Raw genomic sequence first — 23,972 nt, forward strand, 5'->3', positions numbered from 1 at the left:
TATAAACAGCCCCAGAATGCATCTGTGTGAACACAATGGCGGCCCTCTATGTCATTGCAAGGTGGATGCGGATGCAACCTGCAGCACAGAGGATCTGGAGACGACAGGAACGTGTATACAGATTGCGCATCACACTATTCCAACTCACTAAGGCAGAAATCCATGAGAGGTGCAGGCTTCACTCCACCACCATCCTAGACCTGATACGTGACCTGCACCCAATCCTGGAGCACTAGACACCAAGGGCGCACACAATACCACCACATGTACAGGTATTTTGTTGCTTGCACCTACTTGCATCAGGTAGTCACCAGGGGGTCATAGCTGTGGCTGGTGGTGTCTCACAGAGTTGCCTGTCACGCTTCTTCAACACATTCCTGGATGCCATGATGCAAAGAATGCACCACTACATCCGGTTCCCCAGCACAGAGACGGAACTGCATAAGACAAAGACGGATTTTTATCAGAAGGCCCAGTTCCCACATGTCATAGGGTGTATCAATGGGACACATATACCAATCTGCCCCCTCTCTGCTACTGAGTACATATATATCGAAACCGCAAATCAACACATTCAATCAACGTACAGGTCATTTGTGATGCATCTCACATCATCACCAATATTGATGCAAAATTTCCTGGGAGCACGCATGATTCCTACATCTTCAGGAACAGAGGGATCTATACACGTCTTGCTGGGGGTGAATTTGGAGAAGGATACCTGCTAGGTAAATCAATGAGACACTCTCTGATGTATACCTTGAATGTATCTGTTGCTGACTGTGACTGATGCTCCTTCCATTACCACTTAGGTGACAGAGCATATGCGGTGCAGTCATTTATCCTGACTCCATACCTCAACCCATCTACCCCAAGTGAGAGGAGATTCAATGTGGTGCATAAATCAACACGGAATGTGGTGGAGCGTACATTTGGACTCCTGAAAAGCAGGTTCCGCTGCCTTCACAAAAGTGGAGGTACACGGCAGTACCGCCCCCTGATCAGCTGCAAGATAATAGCAACATGTGCCATGCTACATAACCTGGCCACACAGAAGGGAACACCCGTGGAACTCATTGAATCAGAGGATGATGATGAGGAATGTCCACAACCACTGCACTGCACTGCGCAGCAGGTGTCGCAGCAGCGCCAGATGGGAGACACAGACGGGCTGAGATCACACGCAACTATTTCTGAGTAAGTAATGAGACAAAGCGAGTAATTGCAAATGTGTAATGGTGTTTTATTGACCTTACATCAGGCAATAGGAATTCACACCGCAGCACCATATTGGCCCCTCAGTGCCTCAATACGCCCAGCATGGCATAGATACACTGCATGCTCATTATCATCCATCATAATTTGGACACATGGGTTACCTCACCCATCTCCCAAAGTCAGCTGAAGCATGGCTTGATTTCCTGCGCCCACGCACAGCACTGCTCTGCTCACCCTGCACACTGCCCTTGCCAGAGGACTGTCCTGCTGCTGGCTGCTGGACCGTGCCTTGCACTGCGCCTCCTTGACTCTGGTATTGGTGGAGTGATGCTGCTGCGGCTTGTTACCTCCTCACTTTCACCAACATCCCCAGGCCCTGTGGCAGCAATGAGTGTTGTCAGGAGCTCTTCCAAAGCAGTGGTGACAGTAACCAAACCCCTAGCCACATCACGGCTGCAGTGGGCCATCTCCAACTGCATGGACACTGAGCATCTGCAGAGGACAGAGGTGGCATTGCATAGCCTATTCACCGCCTTTGTATACCCTTCCAGGCGCTGTTTCTCCCTGCGCCTTGCCCCACGTTCCATGTCCATTTTGCCGCACAACAACCTTACAGCATCGGCCATGTCCCTCATGCCCTCTGCAACGGTGGTATTTAGAGCATTTATGCCCTCATTCATGTCCCTCATATGTCTGTTCGTGTACCCCATCTGGCGTTGCATTAGCCGCATTGTTTTACCTTGCAGCCGCTACACCTTCAACATGCTTCCCTCCAGGCCTGCAAACACACTGCTATCTTCTCCCTGTGCATCTGGATTGTGTGCCCTTGGTCTGTGTCGTCGTGCACTTGTGTTGCAATGCTCCATGGGTGATTGTGTCCCTGGAGTCTGTCCTGCCTCTTCCTGCATGTCCTGTGGGGCTCCCGTGGTCTCCTCCTCTGGACCCTCCATCTCCTGAAGGCTACCCACTCTATACCTCCTGCGTGCCGGTGGTGGTGGTGGTGTGACATCTGCATCATCCTGAGTGTTGTGTTCCCTGGGTGCCTCGTCTGTCTCCCTCTCAGCAGTCTGGGGCGCATGTTCACCTGTGGATACAGAATGTCAATTTACTGACTTGCCTGGCGGCACTTGTGTTGCATTAAATTACATGTTTGCCATTGAAACTGACAGTCCACAGCTTGCTTATTTACTGATGTGGGTCACATGCACTTGGGATCATTGGAATAACTGGTATGCTATGTGTTAATCAGGACTACATCTCCCAAGACGCATTGCTGGTTTTTTGCAAATCATGGACTAGAGTGGGATTCATACTTGCTAATTGGGTATTGGGGATTGGGGATTGGGGAGGGGGGGCACAGCATGCTGTGCATGCTTCTTACCTTGTCTGGTGTTTCCTTTGGCTGAGCTGTCCGCGTCTCCGATGCCAACAATGCTCTCCGGCCAGAGGGTAGACTCCACCATTTCCTCCAGGGGTGTTGGTACTGGCGCAGTGGATGTTCCACCACCTGTCTGATTGGCTGGCTTGAGCCTGTCAGCCACCCTCTCCATTGGCACGTTTGCGGAGGTCATACCAGTGCTTCTTGAGTTCGTCAATGGAGCGCTAGGTGACCCCAATGGCATTAATTATTGCCTGTATCACGAGCCATATCTTCCGTTTTTGAGATTCCGGAACATGCAATGAGTTCTTGCCAAACAACTGGTCATGGTCCTTTACCACCTCCTTAATTAGGACCTCCAACTCCTTCTTAGAGAATTTGTGTTTCCTCTTCCTCTCTGCCTGCTCCTCTCCCTTCTTGATTTTAGTGCAGCATTTGATAATGTGGAGAGGGGCAGCCTGCTTGTTTTTGGTATCTGCTTGGGTATTACTGTGCAGCTCCTGGGTCTGTGCTCCTGCTCCCTGCCTCGCCCACAGCTTCAGGCTCAGTGAAGCAGCATGTGTCAGGCCACTTCCTGGCTGTGAGGTCATCAGGCTGCTCCCGATTTGCAGATTCGTTAATTTGCAATTTTTTTAATTTGCGATCTCGCAAATACCGATTCGGTAATGCAAATTGGGTATTTGTTTTGCGATTATTACCGAATCGCTAACTTTTAGCAATTTTTTATCTACATCTGATTTTGCGAGTTCTTAATAGCGATTCAGTACAAATCGCTATTAAGAACTCGCAATTTGGTTTTTACCTACATATGGCCCCTAGATATTTATAGTCCTGCGATGATTCAAGTTTATTGCCATTCAGAAACCAATTCCTCTGCCGATTTCTTTTATTGTTTATTGTCATTGACCGAGTCTTGCTCGTTGTTTTCTGTGGCATAGTTCTGCATTTCCGTTAGTAGGTGTTGGAGACCTACATAAGTGTGGCTGAGCAGAACTACGTCATCTGCATACTTAAGGTCAATGTTTTTCCACCGAGCTGGGAATGTGAATTGCAGGCATTGAGTGTCTTGGGGAGGTCGGCCATGAATAGATTGAACAGGGTGGGAGCAAGCACACAGCCCTGTTTCAAGCCTTTCGTTGTGGGGACTTTAGAGGAGAGGTGAGTTCCGCCCCCTAGTTTCACCTGCACCCAGGTGTCTGTGTGGAGAAGACACAGGATGTTTAAGATGGACTGCGGAATTCCCCAGCGCGCCAGCTACCCTTGCAGTCTGCCCCTCTCCACATTATCAAATGCTGCACTAAAATCGATAAAACATAAGTGTAAGGGAAGGTTTGATGTTTTTGCTGCGTCTATCAATAGTGAGTTTGCGAGAATATTCGTTAATGTGCCCGCCATTTTGCGAAAGCCAGTTTGATTTAGCGGAATTATCTCGTTTGCATCTACCCAGGTTGTAAGTTCCTCTAAAATTGTACCTGCAAAGTATTTTGCTTTGTTTTCTATCAAGGCTGCTAGCTGATAGTTGCTTGCCTCGGCCTTGTCTCCTTTTTTGTAGATTGGCACAATTGTTGAACCCTTCCATGATTCCGGTAATCTGTTCAGGAGCCTGACTTCTAAAAAAGAGGTTGCAGGATTCCAGCCCAGTCCTCCGACTTGGCTTTAAACAGCGCAGGAGGGATGCCGTTTGGTCCTGGTGCCCCTTCCCGCCTTACTTTTGAAATATGCTTTTTTATAAAAAGCAGCGATGAGCTGCCAGCTGCACAGGGTGATGTGAATTATGTCATTGATAAATTCGTCTCCCGGGTCTCTGGGTTGCTCGCTCCGGAGTGTTCTTCTATTAGCCACTGATTCAGATCTTCTGTTCCGGCGTCTCCAATTTGGTTATTAAAGTGCATGGTTAGGAATTCCACCCAGCTATCTTCCGAGATATGTGACGATATGTCTTCATGATGGGGGTGGATTATCCCATTCACAGTTTTCCAAAAGCGGGCGTTGTCATTACGGTTTAGATCATGTAATAGCTTTGCCCAAGTTGCGTTTTCTTTGTCTTTGGTGATATTCCATTTCAGTTTTTTAAGTGATATCCTTTGGTCCCTCAGGAATGAGCGTATGTTAACATCTCCCGGAAATCTTTTAAGTCTGCACATTGTACGATTTAATGCTTTTTTGAGGGACTTAAGTCGATCTCTTTGGCCTTTCGGAATTCTGTATTTCTGACGCATGGCCTGAGAATGGCTTTTTTTAGTTGGAGTAGCGGCATAACGGTCTAATAATGTAGCTGTAAATTGTCCCTATTGGGCTGTTTGATCCATTGAGTCTGTCGTGAGCGAATTAAAAAGTTCGATTGCAGCTTCTGCCTGAGGATCAATGTTACTTACAGTACATTTGATCCTTCTTAAATTGGAGGTGTATGTGGACACCAGGGTTAGGTCTTGTGTAAGAGAGCTACATACTGAGGTTATTAACTGCAGTTCTTGTGGGCAGTTGTCACTCTCCCCCTTGTCCCCCATTCTGAACCCCTTGATGTATGGAAACAGTGAAAGACTTACAAGCGTATAGTCCAATACAGAGCTCGTTGTTGCCGAGTAGTAAGAGTCAACAGGAGGTGAATCATCAGTGAATCTGCGATTCAGCACTCAGAGATGTAGATGTTCTAAGTCTGCCAGGAGGCAGCTTTTCTTAGAATTCTTCTGTCCGCGAGTTGGTGCGTATTGCGTGGGAATGTTGTAGGTTTCCGTTTGTATGAGAATCTCCTCTCCCTCTGAAGTGCCAAAGAGGTTTGGGTTTAAGTCTCCAGATAAGACCATCGTTGCAGTTTTCATCTCTGTTGCGTACTTTATCACTAGGTCCGTAAGTGTTTTGAGTCTTTTGCTTTTCGTTTGGGATGAATATATGTATTAATTAAGACCACCTCTGTTTCTTCGCCCTGGAGGAAGATGGTGATTCTTACTGCTAAAGTTGTTGCTGAGGTTGAGTCCAGGAGTGCCGCTGATGGTATACTTGTCGTAGACACATAAGTGGCAAGCCCTCCAGACCGGTGACCAAATTTGCCCCCCCTTGTCGCCGGTGTGACAAAGCACATGAACCCCTGAAGGTGCTGTGGGTCCATGAGCCAGGTTTCTTGCAGCATGATGATGATGTCAAAAGCATTAACATATCCCCAGAAATCCGGATCCTCTATTTTTGTTGCCCATTCATTGATATTCCATGAGCAGAATCGAAATAGCCTCCCTTTTGCTCTTCCTCCGCCCTCCTCCTGTGAGAAGCATCAGCACTCCTCTGTGAGTATGGTTAGAGTTCGAATAATTAGTTCTTTGTGTGCTGATTGGCTCTGGGGGCTGATGCTATCCATAATCTTTCTTGAGAGTCCGGTGTTCCACTAGCATTTTTTTGTGGGGATCGCCCCAGAGCCCCTCTGAGCACGGAACTTGTATGTGCTTGATGCAGTATTGGTACCATTCTGGAGTTTTGTGGTAATAAGTGAGATGGATACCCTATTTTTTTGAAAGGCGAGATATCAATTAGCCAATCTTGAAAGGTCGCCTGTTCAGCTAGGATTTTCTCTGCTGTTATACCTGATTTCCACATTGACTTTGTGGCCTCTGACCTTAGTGAGTTTGCTATGTTGATAAACTCTATGGAGGGCAGGTCCATTGAGCACAGATCTGTGAGACTTGGAATTGCCTTCATTAATCTTATTATGTTGCCTCTGTTTAGAGTGTCCTGATGACCCTTGGGGGTGTACAAGGGGCGAAAAATTATAGCCTTTGGTTCTTGCTGCATGATGCGTGTTTGTTGTGGTATTGACCGGTAATCCGTATTGATTGTTGTTGGGGCGGGTTGATGTATAGAACTGGTTTATTCTTTTTGCTGGGATTCCGCGCGTTTGTTTTGAGCTCTTGGCATGGAATTCCATGCACTTGTTTTGGCTGTTATTGGCTCAGAGAGTACCTGTTTGATGGCTTGCGCGCTATGCTGGTTCACCTTGTGTGGGTTTCTCCAGCTCGAGCAGTCGTTAGCGAATGAGGTGGTGTGTTTAGCCTCTGTGTAACCCTGATCCCTGTTTAGCCCCATTCTGACGCCCAGGTGATCTCCATTTTGCTCATTACTTTTAGCCACTGTGCCTGTTATTTCTGCCCAGGTCTGGGCCGCGAGTTGCTCCCCAGTTGCAATTGCCTGTTCGTTATGTTCAGGAGTTTTAGAAGGTATGCAAGACTCACCTTTTGGAGTTTGGCAGTGCTGTGGCTGATGTTAATAGCTGTTACTTGATTTTTTTGTCGATGGATTAATTATGAGTCCTTGTCCTTCTTCTTCCCTATATTTCCGCGTGGCCCCTAGCTGTATTTGGCAAAGATGGAATGCCTCCTTGTTCCACCAGCTTAGTAGGACTGTTATGCAGCCGCTGGGTTTGTTTTTGTGGGCTTAGTTCCCCCGAGTTAATGTCCCATTTGTTGTAGTTTCCTGAGAAAATGGGAAAGACGGCTGTAGGATTTACAGTGGCCTTTTGTTGGCGTCCTTTCCTTTTTTGTTTTCAGCGTTGTTTGGTGTTAAGGTTCGGAGTTTGAGCCCCTTCTGATTGGTTTGTCAACATTTCTCTGTTTACTCCTCTGTTGCCAGGCCCGCCTGTCTTCTCAGTATTCTCTTGTAAGTTATCTTGGGACGACTTACTATTTAGTGGATTTACAGATTGACCATTGCGCATGTCCCACATGGTATTTGGGTTATTCTGGCCAATGCTTGTGGGACCAGCAGTTGCGGATTTTATCTCATTTAGCACACTGCTCAACATTGAGGGCTTGGTGGCGAGCTTGTCAACAATCTGGTTGCAGCTGATGCGTGCGTCAGATTGAGCTCTCTTTATCCGGCCATTCAAATCCCCTAATTTTTCATCAATGCCTGATGTGAATAGTGCCAAAGTGTTCAATAGTGAGAGCTGGATCTCCATATTTTCTGACTGATATTGAAGCGCTTCCACGGCCAGTTGAATTGTGTTTAAAAGATAGGCCCAAGCACTGGTAGCTTGTTCATTGGAGGGCACACTTGCTTTTGATTCGTTTTTAATTAGTTCTGCGGGTGATGGTTCCAGTTGGGGTGCTTGGGGCGGGGGTTCTCTTTGTGACTGATCTAGTGAGTATGTGGTGAGCATATCTTCCCACTCTTGAGTGTTCAGGTAGGAGATAATTGCCTTTCCTTCCTCTTGCTTAGTTAGGTCCAAGGGCCCCACGGATGGTCCTCCTTGCTGAGGGAGTGAGCTCTCTTGTGCAGGGGTAGATGAGGTAGTTGGTAAATTTGCATTTCCTTGCTGTGAAGTTGTTACGGGGTTACTGTAAGTGCTGGTCAACCTTTTCTGTATGGGACTGAAGTTGATGTTGGTATTTTTAGATTGTTCCTCTGTGGTGCTTCCTGTATCTCCAGTGGCGTCACCCACACCTTTAGTAGTGTTGGCTTTGTTCCCAGGCAGTAAATGCTGCGTTATTTTCCTGAGATCTGGATCTTCCTGTGTGGGGGTCCACTGTGAGCTAGTTGTTGTTGAGGGGGAGCTGAAACGCACGACCCCCCCAACCTCAAGAGCCAGAGGAGATGTTGCTACTGCTTGTTCCGGCACTGGATTTATTAAAGATCGGGACTTAGTTATTTTTTTTTTCCTTCTGCGGATGCAACTGGTCAATCCATAACGAGTATCCTAGGGGGCCCGGTGACTGCATTAGAGCCATATTGGTTTCCGTAATGGATGGCAAATCCAGTTGTTTGAGTCTGGCCGTGCATGTTGACTTGTTGCTACTACTCTCCTCATTAAGTGTTGATTGATAAGTTTCGATTTGTTGATTGGCTGTCCAGTTTGCCATGGCAGTATCAAACTCGGAGGGGCCCTTTAGGGGTTCTGAGCCAAGGCTAACCTCCTCCGCTAACGATGACGATATACTTGAAGCTGGCAACAACTGTAGCGGTTGCAGGGGGGCTTGCAGGCCCTTGAGGGTAGCATTACTTGAGCAGAGAACATTTCCTGCGTTCCTTAAGAAACTAAATTTAGTGTAGATTTTGGGTTGGTGTGAATCCGTTAAGTGCTTGGGCCCGGTCAAAACTAGTGTGTCTGTTTGATCCAAGATTGTTGTTGTGAGATATGATTCGGCACTTGCATTACATTTCTTCCCTTTTCTCCCCCCTGTCCTAGGGGGGACGGCTACCCTGGGTCTTCCTGACCTCATCTGCTTAGCTGCGCAGTGCTTATTGTTACTTTTCTTGAAGCAGTTACTGCGCTTCCTGGTAGTCAGTACTTTTGAGGTCCTAGAACCCGGGCCCGGATTTGATGCCCCGGGGTCTGATTGGGGCAACGTGTAGCTGCTGCTGGTGCTTTTTATTTGGCTTTGTTAGCAATGTTGGTAAATTGGCTGGGGTTTGGTGAAAAGCGGGAGCGCGGGGAGCGGCTGCAGCAGAGCTCCTAAGCAGTCCTTCCCCCCTGCTTTCTCCTCACTTGTCTCTCTGCAAACTGGAGTTCGAAGCCCAGCTCTGAATGCCAATGAGTGTACCAGGGGTGGGGGCAGGAGGGCGCTGTGTGCCGCTGACTCACCAGACTGTGCCTGTGGTTGAGGCTGCGGTTCCCTATGTTGATGCGCCTCTGCCCTCAAATGCAACCCTGGCGCTTCTGCCTGCATCCACCGGTGTCCGGGCAGTGGAAGGGACAGGGAATCAGGGGACCAAATGCAGCAGTCAAGCTCAGAGCGGCTATTTCCACCTCCTTTAAATCATGTTCTATGGGGCCAGTTCACCATCTCCTCTGCTACCTGCTTACCCACGCCTGCAGCCCGCTCGCAGCATACCGTTCTCTGTGCACCGTTCTCTGCTGCCCTCTGCCACCTGTGATCCTCCAGTGCCAGATGAATCAGTGCTGCGGCCGCCTGTTGAAATACCGCTGATCGGAGCACCGTAGAGCACAGTAGAGGGGGTTGGTCGCACTCAGCCACACTTAACGCCTGCGACTCGTTGGTGGGCTCTGATGTCAAGTCAAGTCAAGTCAAAAGATTGCTTTATTCGGTTACAAAAGTCAAATGAGTTCACTGACACAAAACAGATTAAAAACTCCAGTTACAACATTTCCTGAATAATAAATAATACAGTACAATTGGCACCTGGTCACTATAAAAAACAATATGTCATCCAAAAAATTCTACAATTTTTACAAATTCATAAAACCATTACTGCTTCTTCAATCCACATTCTCCCAACTATTAAAAACGATACTAATAAGATGTGGGGAGGTTACTAGAAGGACTGCACCCTATTTCTACGCCTAATGGCCCCTGTAATGTAGCTGGCTACCCCAAAACATACCAATGGTGACCCAAGCATTTGTAGATAAACCAGTGCGGGCCTCACTTGCTCAAAATTACAGTTCTTAAGAATAGGAAAAATAAATTTCTTACGCTGCAAAGAGTAAAACTTACAAAAAAATACCAAATGCAACGTATTTTGTTCTGAGGTGTTGTCGCAAGGACAGGGCCCCAGGGTTCCCTCTTTGAAAAAACCCTTGGTGGGCTCTCATGGTTTCTGTGCAGGGCTCTGTACAGGGGCGGATTAGCAAAGTTCAGCGGAGGCCACGGGGGCCGTGGGGGCCGTAGGCAGCAGTTGTTAGGCAGCAATTCGGCCTTTGAATGGTGTTTGATGGCAAAGTTTTCACGGTAGCAGCGAGGCAGCAATACTGCATCCTCCTTCTCCTCTCTCACTACGGCTGGCGGTTGACGGTCAACGAGAAAACACGGACAGGATTACCGACAGGAGATAGGAGTATGGCAGGCGCCCGTTTCAGTTGCAATGTGAGGTGGATAGCTCAGTTCAGACCTAGTGCTATGTTGCCTAGGTGGTGCAGTAGCTCCGATGCGATGCAAGTGACAGCGAGGATCTGCCGTGGTGCGCGGGTAGTACAGTCTAATTATCTATAGGCTTCAGGGCCTTGAAAGATTCCAACATCTCATTCCATTACAGTGGCATACAGTGCCATAGGCTTTTTTCTTTAGACTCTGTACTCTTCTCGGCGTAGCGCTTCAGTCTCCACCAGTCCCCATTTCACTACTTCTGCCCCCACTGGGAAACCAAGGGTGCTGTCGAGGTTTTCCAGTGTCTCGTTATTATGCGTTTCGCCAATAAGAGCACCAGATCTACAAAACGTGCCGTTACTTTTTGTCCTTTGGGTCTAGGAAACAGGCCCAAAAAGCAGTCCTCCATTGATTGCCAGTGGTTTTGTTCTGTGATTTCCACCAGATTGGTATCAATGTGCACCCAGTAAGACGATATGAAAGGGAAGTACCATAACATGTGCACTAGTCTGCCACCTGGGGCATGACATCGCGGAAATGTGAACAGGACTGAAGGGAACATGGTATGGAGTCTATGTGGAGTGAGGTAAGCTCAATGTGATAGGCAAAATTGAATGAGCTTAAATCGGGATTTATGCAAATTTTCCCGGGGATATTTTAGTAGGGGGGCCCATTCCTTATCTTGGAGACAGGTCAGATCTTCTTCCCGTTTAGACCGTAAGGCAGATAAAGAGACCAGTATGTGTATACGGAGGCCACAATATATCCAGAGACCTAGGTGTTTACCATGTCTCATTGTATGCAGTGCCTGCACTAATTTGTGTGTGCGGGTTTCGGAGCCTCCAGGGGCCCAGTGAAGGCGCACATAACCAGTGACGCTGGCATGGGTCAAGAAAAGTGTTTTCGGTAGCCCTTGGGACAAGGCCCTGTTCTATCTGCTAATCTTTTGGTTTTGTGGCACTCCACCAGCTTCAATAGCAACCTCAGTCTCGGAAGGCTCTCAATATCCTTTAGTTGTTGGTCCATCTCCTATGCCTTTGGTACCTCCAGAATACTATGGTGGAGAAGCCAAGAAGTTCCAACAGCTTCTTATTCAGATTCAGTTGCCTTTGCCATGTCGCCCCTTGCCATTTCCAGATGCTCTGCTGCAGGTAGCCTTCTTAGGTGATTGATCCTCTCCTAGATAATTATATACTTTTTTGCTGAGTTTAGCCATATTTCTGACCATTGTTTAGTTACTCAGTCAGTGAATAACAAATTCAAAGACCTGAAACAGGGAAATCGAAATATATTATCTTATAAATACATAAGCGCTTGTTCCCAACACACTGCACCTTAGACACTGGCACTCCTCTTGGTTCTCTCTTTTCCGAAACACTCATCTCCTCTCCTGCTCTTTCTTTCTCTCATTTTTCCTGTGCGTTTGAATGTCTTTATCCCTGTCTACAAACCACATGCAGCCAAAGATGAACCAACAGCATACACTATGAAACAGCTGCCCTTTTAACGGCAACAACTTTTACAACGCAGTCATTACATCGCACTACCTTTACATCGCATGTCATTACAACGCAACCATTACATCGCATGTCACTACAAAGCATGTCATTACAATGCATGTCACTACAACGCAGGAATTACATCGCAAATCATTACAATGCATACCATTACAACGCATAGTACCCTTACAATATCCAAGACTTACCCTACTGTTGCACTCACTGGAGTTAGAATAGTAATTTTTACCCCTACACTATACAACACTTACCTACTGTTTCACTCACTGGAGTTAGACTAGTAAATTTTACCTCTACACCATCCAACACTTACCCTACTGTTGCACTCACTGGAGTTAGAATAGTAAATTTTACCCCTACACCATCCAACACTTACCCTACTGTTGCACTCACTGGAGTAGAATAGTAATTATTACCCCTATACCATTCAACACTTACCTTAAATGCGATGTAATGGTATGCATTGTAATGGTATGCGTTGTAAAGGTATAATGCGATGTAATGGAATGCATTGTAAAGGTAGTTTCTGAAAATGAGATGTAATGGCATGCGATGTAAAAGAATGCGTTGTAAAGGATGTTGCGATGTAAAAACTGCGTTGTAATGTCATACATGTCAAGTACCCCACAAAGCTCACCTGTGGCTTGCGGAGTTTTCTCGCCCCCGTACCCACCTCACCCCAGCAGGGAACTGACACCAACGGGGATAGAGATGGATAGGGGAAGGCAGCCAAAGGAAATAAAAATGATGTGTGGAGGGGATCTCCCGGGAATCTGACCGCCTTGTGTCTGCCTGTGAGAAAAAACAAGGGAGACCAGTTAGAGCAGGGACGCCCAACCTCCTATCTATGTTACCTCTTAGGCGCCTGGGGCTCGGATAATTACCTGGTGAAAGACAGCTCGAGGAAGGAAGAAACCACAACGATAAGCGCTCCCGCGCGCTCCGCTTCCATCCAACGGGAAGAAGGAGAATTAATAACTAGTGTCCTGGTGCCAAAGCATAAAGTACAACACAACGCTCCTGCGTGATGAAAAGAAAAGCAAGCGCTCCTGCGCAGTGAAAAGAAAAGCAAGCGCTCCTGCGCGGTGAAAAGAAAAGCAAGCGCTCCTGCGCGGTGTAAAAGGAAAACAAAGTGCTCCAGCGCGGTGTCTGCAAATGGTCAGTATGCGCTCCAGCGCGTGTCTGTATGTGCCCCCAGAAGCGTTCAAGCACGGTGTCTACAATGCGCCCCCTGAAGTGTTCAGGCGCTGTGCAAGGAAAACAACAAGCGCTCCTGCGTGGTGCCTGCAGAGATTCGGAATGCGTACCAGCGCGTGTTGGATATGAGCCCCAGAATTGCTCAGGTGCGGTGACGAGAAAATGCCCTTAGAGACGCTCAGCGGAGCGTATGCACAAAGTCTCCTGATGCGCACCAACCTGTGAAGAGGTTCGTGAAGTCGAGGCTACTGGAACTGTGGCAGCGTAAATTTGAAGCGCTGACCGGCGGGATCCGCCGTAGTTTATGCGGGGTCCCCCGGAAGCGCTTGGTTGACGCAGCAGTGGTTCCGGTCGAAAAGCTAGACCGCTAACTGCTTGCTGCGTGCCCTGCACCACTACCCGATCCCGCATGCGCCAAAGAGGTAACGCGCTGCGCGAGCCGAGAACCTGCACCATTACCCAATCCCGCATGCGCCAAGGAGGCAACGCGCTGCGCGAGCCGGGAACCATGACAATACATTCCCATTTTAATACTCACTGCAATCTGCCATTGAAAGAGCCAGTGATATTAATGGTACTTATGAGCCACATGCATACCGCAGAGGTTATAGCCCATTCCCATGCTGCATTTGTGACCATTATTTCCAATGTTACAAACAACCGAAAAAATAATGTAATCTGTACTTTTGCTTGTGGCAGCTGTTGGAAAACAATGTAAATGCCACTGATGTACAATATTTGATTACTTGTCTAGCACATCAGAGACAGGGAATGGTGAGTTGATGCTGAAATATGTGATTTTATCCTTCAAAGCAGTACGTCACTTTGTAGGCATTGGGGTAGGTCTCCATACATACCCAAGAAACTATCTCAGTGAGTCTGGAAACTGTATCCTGCAATTTTACTCAACTCGCAGCAGGATTTGCACAAATCCAGAAGATGTTTGTGTAATTCATGCTACACACAGTTCCCTGCTGCGGGTTCCCTATTCCCAAAGAGATAACCCACTGTCTTCAGAATTTGTGATCTGTTATCTAAAAACACCTCTGCAGTAGCAGCAGCATCCAATGACCAGTCTTGAAGGCAGGAGGCTCCCTAGAAGAATGGCAAAACTTAAAATGAACATATTTGCTCTTCATGAGAGATTGCTGGGAGGGAGGATTGGATCATTTTCCAAGTGCACATGCCCACAGAGTATATACATAGGTCTAGACTTGGTTTGAGAATCCTTGGGTGTGTAAGAGCAGCCGGGCCTGTCATCTGAGAAGAGAAAACCCGTTGGCAGTAAATGTCAATTTTTTGCTGACCAATACTAATTGTCTCTGGCTAAGAGCCAGTGCATGAAACAGACTCAGAGCTACAGTGCTTAATTTGAGACGGTTGTTACCGGTGGGGCCCACTGGCTCTCCATTGTTGGGGGCCCACCAGCTCTTATTTTCCCTTTTCAGATATTGCCTGAGAGCAAGAGAGGATAAAACACACAATTGGGAAAGACGGAAGAGAAGATGGAGAAAAACATCAACAAGGGAGACAAGTGTGAGATAAGGAGGCATGGAGTGTCTGGTAGCGAATTAAAGAGACGTGCCCTGGATTCAGGACTAATAAGCCTTTGTATTCAGGTGGGGACATTTAATAGCACCGACCGCTGTCTTTTGAGCAGTGCTTTGGGCACCGGCACTCGTTATGTTTCAAGTTAAGCACTGCGGAGCTAGAATGATGCTAGCCCTGGGTGAGGAGTAACTAGGGGACATTACAGGAGTAGGTTTCCATATAGCGCTAAACAAGGAAGAGGCGGAGAGGGTGTAGCTGAGGGGCTCATTTGTGTTCTCATGAGTTGAGAAAGAATAAATACAATGAAATATTATGATGGTATAATGATGTGCGTCACCTGGTGCTTCTTGGTCATCACCTTATTATCCCTTCAAGGCTTCACATGCTAATTATATCCTGGCAGGGCCGAAGGGAGGGCAGGACAGACAGCCACCATCATGAACTTTCTAACAGGACCGACGTAGGCAAGACGGGCTGAGAGTCCCGGTGGTCGAAAGTAAATACCGGTGGCGCTCACTGGCGCCCACTGACTCAAATTAACCACTTCTAGACCAACTTTAACCATTTAGTAGTAGAATTACGATGGTCCAAAGACATCAGTAGGCACTGGGAGTAGCTGGAAGTGGAAGTTTTGTTCTTCCTAATGGAAGATGGCAGAGTTGTATGGCGGGGAAGGGGTTTCCTTCTAATCCAAGATGGTAGGGAGGAGAAGTCTGGGATAGCTTCCTGTTCCTCCCATTTATAAGGGGTAGATTTCTGCCACATGCTTGCACCAAAACCCTACGGATGTTATTCATCACGGGCTTCGCTCCCAGGTCTCCAGTTTTGTTGACTGGTCCATTCCTTGCTTCAGGCCTGCTCCAGTCATTGCTACAATCCTGCTCCAGTCCTTGCTACAATCCTGCTCCAGTCCTTGCTCCAATCCTGCTCCAGTCCTTGCTCCAATCCTGCTCCAGTCTTTGTTCCAATCCTTTTGCCAGTCTTGCTCCAGTCCTTGCACCAGTCCGGCTCCAGTCCTTGCTCCAATCCTGCTCCAGTCCTTGCTCCAATCCTGCTCCAGTCCTTGCTCCAATCCTGCTCCAGTCCTTGCTCCAATCCTGCTCCAGTCCTTGCTCCAATCCTGCTCCAGTCTTTGCTCCAATCCTTTTGCCAGTCCTTGCTCCAATCCTGCTCCAGTCTTTGCTCCAATCCTTTTGCCATTCTTGCTCCAGTCCTTGCACCAGTCCGGCTCCAGTCCTTGCTCCAATCCTGCTCCAGTCCTTGCTCCAATCCTGCTCCAGTCCTTGCTCCAATCCTGCTCCAGTCCTTGCTCCAATCCTGCTCCAGTCTTTGCTCCAATCCTTTTGCCAGTCCTTGCTCCAATCCTGCTCCAGTCTTTGCTCCAATCCTTTTGCCAGTCTTGCTCCAGTCCTTGCACCAGTCCGGCTCCAGTCCTTGCTCCAATCCTGCTCCAGTCCTTGCTCCAATCCTGCTCCAGTCCTTGCTCCAATCCTGCTCCAGTCTTTGCTCCAATCCTTTTGCCAGTCTTGCTCCAGTCCTTGCACCAGTCCGGCTCCAGTCCTTGCTCCTATCTTGCTTCAGTCAAGCTCTAATCCTGCTCCAGTCTTTGCTCCAATCCTGCTCCAGTCTTTGCTCCAATCCTTTTGCCAGTCTTGCTCCAGTCCTTGCACCAGTCCGGCTTCAGTCCTTTCAGCCCTTGTGTTCAAGTCCAGCTCCAGTCCTTGCTCCTATCTTGCTTCAGTCAAGCTCTAATCCTTGCTTCAGTCTGCTGCTCCGGGATCCAGCTCCAGTCTTCAGTTCTAATCATCTGCCCCATTCGTCCCACAAGCTCCTGCTGTATTTTCATCTGGGAGGTTTTTACTGGCTCGGTTTTCCTCCCTGGGGTCATTCCTGTGGGCTTTTACTGCCCGATGCTTCGCAGTGCCAGCAGCATTGTGGCTTCTTGAAGGGGTTGCCCATATTTGTAGCAATCGCGACCAAGAACATAGGTCTCGAGAAGTGTTATTGTAGTGCAAACCCAGACACAACTTCTTCCTTCCCTTGTTTCCCCCTATACATTCATTTCAGATTCTGGGATTTATTGCAGATCTTATTTCACTGAAAGGAGTGGGGTTAGCACTGGAGTCACTGACTTGAATTCCTGTGAAATCCTGACAATAGACCAGTGCATTGACTTTTCTCAAAGTAAGGCAGACCTTCGGAAACCATGGGGTTTGCTGGTTCCAATGCTAATACCTAAGAAGCTTTAGGGACATTTTCTATGGATTTTGTTATAGATTTGCCCCCTGTTTGTGAGTACAGCACCCTTTTTGTGGTGGCAAACTGTTTGACAGAAATGGCCCACTTTGTCCCTGCAAAAAAAGGCATACCAGCTGTATCCAAATTGGCCATCTCATTCTTAAACAATATTGTATGAATTCAATGTCTTCCATCTAGCGTTGTATTGGTCCATTGGTCACAGATTTCTTCCCAACTTTTGAGGCCATGCTTTAATATTTTGGGTCTTATTTGATGGACTTTGCATTGTGCACAGTTGACTCTTCAACCCCACAGGAAACACACACAATGTATGCTGATAAACATCATCATCTAACCCCTAATTATGTATCTGGTGACCAGGTATGGCTTACCACACCACATACAAACATGCCTGGACCCACAAAATATAAATCCGATTTTATTGGTTCCCTTTCAGTAATAGGACTTGTGGGTCCATCGCCTGTGTGATTGCAACTTCCAACGTCTATGAGAGTTCATGTTTCTCTAGTAAAGAAATCTATGAACTACCACTGTTTTGACATTGTTAGTCTCCTACATCTTACCACTGCTATGCCCAGAACTACAATTACCTTTGAGGGTGATAATGAACACGAAGTTGCACAAACTGAGCAAGTTGAAAGTCACAGCAGAACTTCTTCCTGTTGTAGCTTGGCCCTAAATTGTTAAGTGCTTTATGTGTTAAGCATAATGCATTAAACATTGATCACTTATATATGGGAGGACAGTTTAGAGTGTCTAAGGATGAGCTGGGTGGCTGTGCTTTGTACCACCTGCAGGTACTGGTTACAATTCAATGGGGCTCCTAAGTAAAATGAGTTTGCTTAACCAAGTGTGAAGAAATGAGAGGTTGTACAGCAGCCTTACATGAAGCCATGGGAAGTAGACGAAAAAGTTTCTGGAGGATCCAAAAGATGCAAGAACATGTAGCACTAACTTGTCTGATTTGAGAGGCAAAAGAGAGTTTGTTTTTGAAAATCACTCTAAGATTTCTGGCAGAACTGACCAGTGAGGAAGTGGGCTGAGTTATTTTTTAAACATTTTTAACATTAAATAAAATGTATAAATATTTTGAAAATGTTTAAATAAATGAATTTATTTTAAGATTATTTCCTCAGGGGTTCTAGTTTAAGTCCCTGTCTCTATTAATTTTCTGTGGGCGGATGTTGCAGTACCAGTGGGTGGCAATTTGTAGAGCTGGACTTACTACAGTTCTGATCTAGTACAGCTGTGGGTACATTTTGGTTATGATAACTTTACACTTGTAAATGAGGCTTCACCACATGTTTCAGGGTTGGGATTGTGATCATGTCTACAGTTTGCAGTGAATTTACACTTAGGAATATTGAATAGCCAAAAGTTGTACATTTACACTTATAAACTTACCGATGTGTAAATTTACTTTTGTGACTAGGCCCCTTAGTTGTTAGTATTTTCTGACATGGACACAATGATCTGTGAATTATCTGCATAAAAGGTGATGTTAAAGCTAAAATAGCCTAACAAGGATAAAAAAGGAGATATGTATATTTTGAATAGTGGAAGACTCCCTCATGAGCCCAGAAGTTCACTGCATTGAGTAGAAAAGGTGATGAAGAATGTGGTGTGCAAATCACTGTTTGACATCTGTCCGATAAAAAAGAATGAAGTCATTTGAGGGAATGTTTTCGGATCCCAATATTCGGTGATGGAGAGATGAGATTTCCTCTGTGATTTCACTTCCTGTCCTGACTTTATCTGCCCTGTCTCAGGTTCCTACATACATGCCAACATTTCAAAACAAGAAAGAGGGAGATCGTGCAAAAAGGGGGATTTATTTTTGAAATCAGGAGTCTTTTCCCTGCATTGGGTCTATTGGCATGTATGGTCCTAGTCCCAGACTCCACAATGGATTTAAACCCAGTTTTCCTAGTTACACTGCACAATTCAGGCACTGCATTAATATCTCCTTCTAGTACCCTTGTATTTCCTGACCGCATTGAAGAGAATCCGTACTTAGAAGAAAAGTGGGGAAATGTGAAATGCAGCTCTTGCAGAATTACACTACATTCTGTGATATTAGAGGGCTCAAGCTGCCTTTTTTGCCATCAACTTGCTGAGTCAGGCAACAAATCGAGAGACATTTTAAGATTGTTAAGAAGTTTTCCCATCCTGACGCTCTCTTTCATCCATTAGAGGTCTCTCCTAATCTGTGTGAACAGTTATCTGATTTTTTAAAGTAAAATGAATGGCATTGTGGGGGAACACTTAACATCACAGCTCCAGATGACGCTTCAGATACTAGTCTGACGGGTGACATGATAGCGATCCCATCCAAGACCACATTTTGCTCTCTGCTGGAGTTTGCTCACATTTCCATGGAGGAGTCTAATCAGGCCTTGAAAGCATGAAAGTCTGGCTCACCAGATGACCCTTGTCAGCCGTACATTACTGCTGTCAGTCTTATGGCCATCAGTCCGCTTCTTAACCTTCTCCTAAATAGTTTCAAACAAAAAGCAAAGGTGCACCACACTTTAAGGAGGAGGGGAAGATACTAATATAATTCATTCCCGACATCAAGATTATTCAAAAAGGGTCATTTTTTATTCACAAAATTTACAATAGTTCTCAATTAAAACAATATGCTATAAATACAGTCTGTTCTGGACAACACAGCCGACGCGTTTCGTCCTTGAAGCGGACTTCTTCAGGGCTGTTTGGACACAAACATATAAAAATACATAAGCCTTTTGTATAAAAAACAGAATTTACAAAATGTACAAACATACATATACAAGCCACACCTATATGTGCTACAAACTACTTAAATAACACTTTTTAACACTTTTTTGGAGGTGATTTTTCATTTAATTTTTTCATTTTTCTATTTTAATCATATGACCTCATATCACTAGTTCATGAGTTTTTCTAATTACTGAATAAATACATAACATGTGAATCATCCTATCTAATTACAACATATACAGCGCTATATTGTTGTTTTATATAATGGAATAGGATCCAAGTTCTGATTAAATTCAAGTGTGTAAAGGTGATGTTTACACCAAACAAAACAGAGGAGTGAGAAAGGGAAACGATCAATTTACAGAAGCCACATAAAGGTTTATCGGGGGGGGGGGGGGGGGAGTTACAAACAGGAAGAATAATAAATTCCTGATGCAAAGGTCAGTCATTAATATATTTATAGTATCTCTATCGTTTTCATTCCCAGGTTGGTGGTCCTATGCAGTTTCATATCTGGCTAATAAAAAGAGTATAGTAAAAAAAGTATAGTAAAAAACTTAATAGAGTTCATTGTGGGCCTGGCAGAAAAGACGGATAGGCGTTAATAATAGATGATTAATAATACCCACCATATATTTTAGGCGCACTAGTTGTTCAATTTTAGTCAGCAATAACAGGAGTAGTGGCAGTCCAAATGTAGCAATGATGGGATTCCCCAGATTCTTGTATATGCCGAAACTATCTAAAAGCAAAGAGAGCTATAATCGTCAGCATTCATAAATGCTATGCGCAAAGAATTCGACCTCCAAAGTAAAAATTGCCACTCAAGGTTATATACTTACATATGGGCATAAAAGTCTTATAAAATCGTTTTTTTGATTTTATTATTATAAGGAGAAAGGAGGATGATCATGGTACATCATTCCAAGTTCCTTCAGGTGTACTCTTGTAATATAAGAGAAAGAAAGGTCCTCATAGTCTATAATAAAGAATAAATAGGTTGTAAAGCAGTCCTATGCTGGTATAATACAAAAAATTAAAATCATAATGCACCATGAACAGCACCACCCCAGAGTCCTATTAGTGATATATATAATATGTAATTCCTACTCAGTTTGTGCAAATTTTCATGGTGTGGTAAGGCAGTCAACACCAAGAATAAATATGTAAATCTAAGGTCCTGTGAATAGCTAACGGCCAGGAAACATGTGAATCAAAGCCGCGAGCTGCCGAACTTCCCAACCCTACAAGCCGCCAATTCTATATCAAGTTAAGTATGGGGAAACTTCCCCCCATATCCCGCTATGTATATTCCCTCCAGTTAAGAATCCAAGGTGAATTTCATGGTTCAACCTACCCGAGTACGGACATGACGGACTCCCGGCGGTCTCGCTGGTAACGGCTGACAGGCAACAGGAAAGGTGAAGACCAGGTGAGGAGCCACGTCCATGTCTTAAATATACGTGATGACGAGCCATTTACGGGAGCACCTGGAATCAATCATGCTTCGCTTCCTGAGTGTCCTCCCAAATTTTAAATGGGATGTAGTCTAAAAGCGCGGCCATTATGGAGTATCAAAAAAACACCGCGATCTGGACAAAGAATCACTTGAGGACTGGGAGGGAAACTTACGTAACGCATCTTTTAATATGATGCGTATACTCATAAAGAATGCTGAAAAGAAAGGAATGAAATTGCAGCAAGAAATAGAGGAAATAGAGAAAGAGATCTTAACATCAGAACTCAAGGATGTGATAAAGAAAAATTATGCCATCCTGGATGAAGTCCTAGAGAGTCACCAGTTGTACCTAAGGGATAAAAAACTCAAAAAAATTAAAAGGGATGACAAAGATTATAGAGACGGGAGAGTTTACACATTTTCACACAAATATGACAATGTAAAGATCCCAGGGGAGGGAAAAAGATCACGGGAGGACACCTTGGACTTAACCCCGGCAAGTAGTGTCACCTCCATCTCTTCGGTAAATAGCTCAGTTATCTCGGAAGAATCTTTGGGCACAATTGGGACAGAAAATAGATCGAATTTTTTATTAGAAATGGAGAGACTACGACTGGGGGCAAAAGTAACATCAAAAGATCAAAAACCAGAAGGGGGGGGAGGAGATGGCAGGAATATAAACAGAACCAGCAAAAAAACAAGACAAGAACCAGTGGGCAGGTTGACTCGCTCCAAGAAAACAGGAAACTAGATGATATTGGTGCCTCTGGGTCTAAGGAACTTATGATAGTTAACCTCTCCAAAAAAGTATTGACAGCTGATGACATTTCTGTATTAAGCAAGGGCCTAGGATTCTGCCCCAATCAAACGGGTAATGATGTTGATGTTTTTGTTGATCTTTCGAAATTTGTACGATTACTGAAATTGAAGGACCATTTTTCCCGTAATCCATTTGTATGTACAAAACCATCTGAGGAGTATGTTCCACCCTCACATACTGTAAATGAAATAAATATTTTGCAAGCAATGATGTCTGTCGAGTATGAAACCCCTATTGAACTAGAGTTGATTAGAGATGAGTTGGATATTTCAGAGGATGTGTCATTGGACAGTGGTCTAAAAACTAAATCCAAATACATTCCACATGGTACACACCCTAACATAGACTTGTTTAGAGATAAGGTCACTCAGGGGCTTTACAAAATCTGGGAACATCCGACCCCTGGGAACAAGAGAAAGTACAATCTAACTGCAGGCGAGAATGAGGCACTGAGGGGATTAAAAACTGACACGTCTATAGTCATCCGTGAGGCAGATAAGGGGGGGAATGTCGTGATCATGGAGAAAACAAGCTATATGGGTGAGATTGCACGCCAGCTATCGGACACTTCATGCTATACAAAACTAGCGGGTAATCCAATTAAAACTCTGGGTGTGCATATCAACATGAGATTACTGGAATGGAGGGACAATGGTCTTTTAAGTGAAGATGAGTGCAGATATCTGATGGTACAAAAACCCACCTCCCCGTGTATATATATATTGCCTAAAGTCCACAAGGGAGGTCCATTTCCACCTGGACGCCCCATAATTTCGGGGGTAAACTCACCCACCGAGAGACTCTCTGAATATGTGGACCATTATATTCAACCATTGGTCCAAAATCTCCCAGCGTACATCAAGGACACGAAGGACATATTGGGTAAATTTGAGGGCCTAGTCTGGTCAGAAAACCTTATGTTTGTCACACTGGATGTGACTAGTCTCTATACGTGTATCAAAAAAGACTTTGGAATCCAGGCACTACAACACTTTTTGGGTCAAAGAACAGCGGACCATTGTTTGCATAATGAGGTTCTTCTGGAAATGACGGAGATAATTCTATCAAAAAACTTTTTTCTGCATGATTCAGAGTGGTTCCATCAGATCCAGGGAACGGCCATGGGCTCCAGGTTTGCCCCTGCTTATGCCGGGCTCTTTATGGGCTGGTTTGAGCGGGGGCATGCTTGGGGACGCCACGCGGCGAAATGGATGGAAAATGTCATTTTCTGGGGCAGGTACATCGATGACATTATTATGTTATGGGATGGACCTGCCCCAGACCTTCTGGAATACTATGCTTATCTAAATGAAAATCCATTCAACGTGAAATTCACAATTGAATATAACAGGGAAACCATTGATTTCCTTGATGTTACTTTTTACATCCATGATAATCAAATTCAGAGTCGCACCCACAGAAAAAAGACTGCATGCAACAGTACGTTGCATTTCTCGAGCGCGCACCCTAATCATGTAATAAACAACATCCCCTATGGGGAAATGATCCGGATGCGGCGCAATTGTAGTATGGAAAGTACTTTTCTTCAAAACATTAATGAAACAGAACAGCGTTTCCTTAGTAGAGGCTATCCTAAGGCAGTTTTGGATAAGGCACATAAAAGGGTATTGAAGATGCCTAGGGTTGATACCTTGAAGTCAAAAACTGTACAAAAAGAAGACAAACCCCGAATCTCCTTCAATACACAATTTAACAACAACAGCAGTAGAACTTACAATGTTCTACGAAAGAATTGGCACTTATTGAAGGACATTCCAAGTCTACAAGGAATAATCCCTGAAAAACCTAGAGTAACCTATAGGAGAGGACAGACTTTGCGTAACAAACTATGTCCAAGTTATGTTACGACTCCTAAGCCTCAAACTTGGTTACCCCCCATGACAAAGGGTTTCTACACATGTAATGAATGTAATGTGTGTAGATTGGGCAAAAATAAGACCAAAACATTCTGCTTTAACACCAATCGTACATATGAGATCAATCATATGATTAATTGTAAATC

Source organism: Triturus cristatus, chromosome 1_2 (assembly GCF_964204655.1).
Source record: "Triturus cristatus chromosome 1_2, aTriCri1.1, whole genome shotgun sequence".
NCBI classification, from domain to species: Eukaryota; Metazoa; Chordata; class Amphibia; order Caudata; family Salamandridae; genus Triturus; species Triturus cristatus.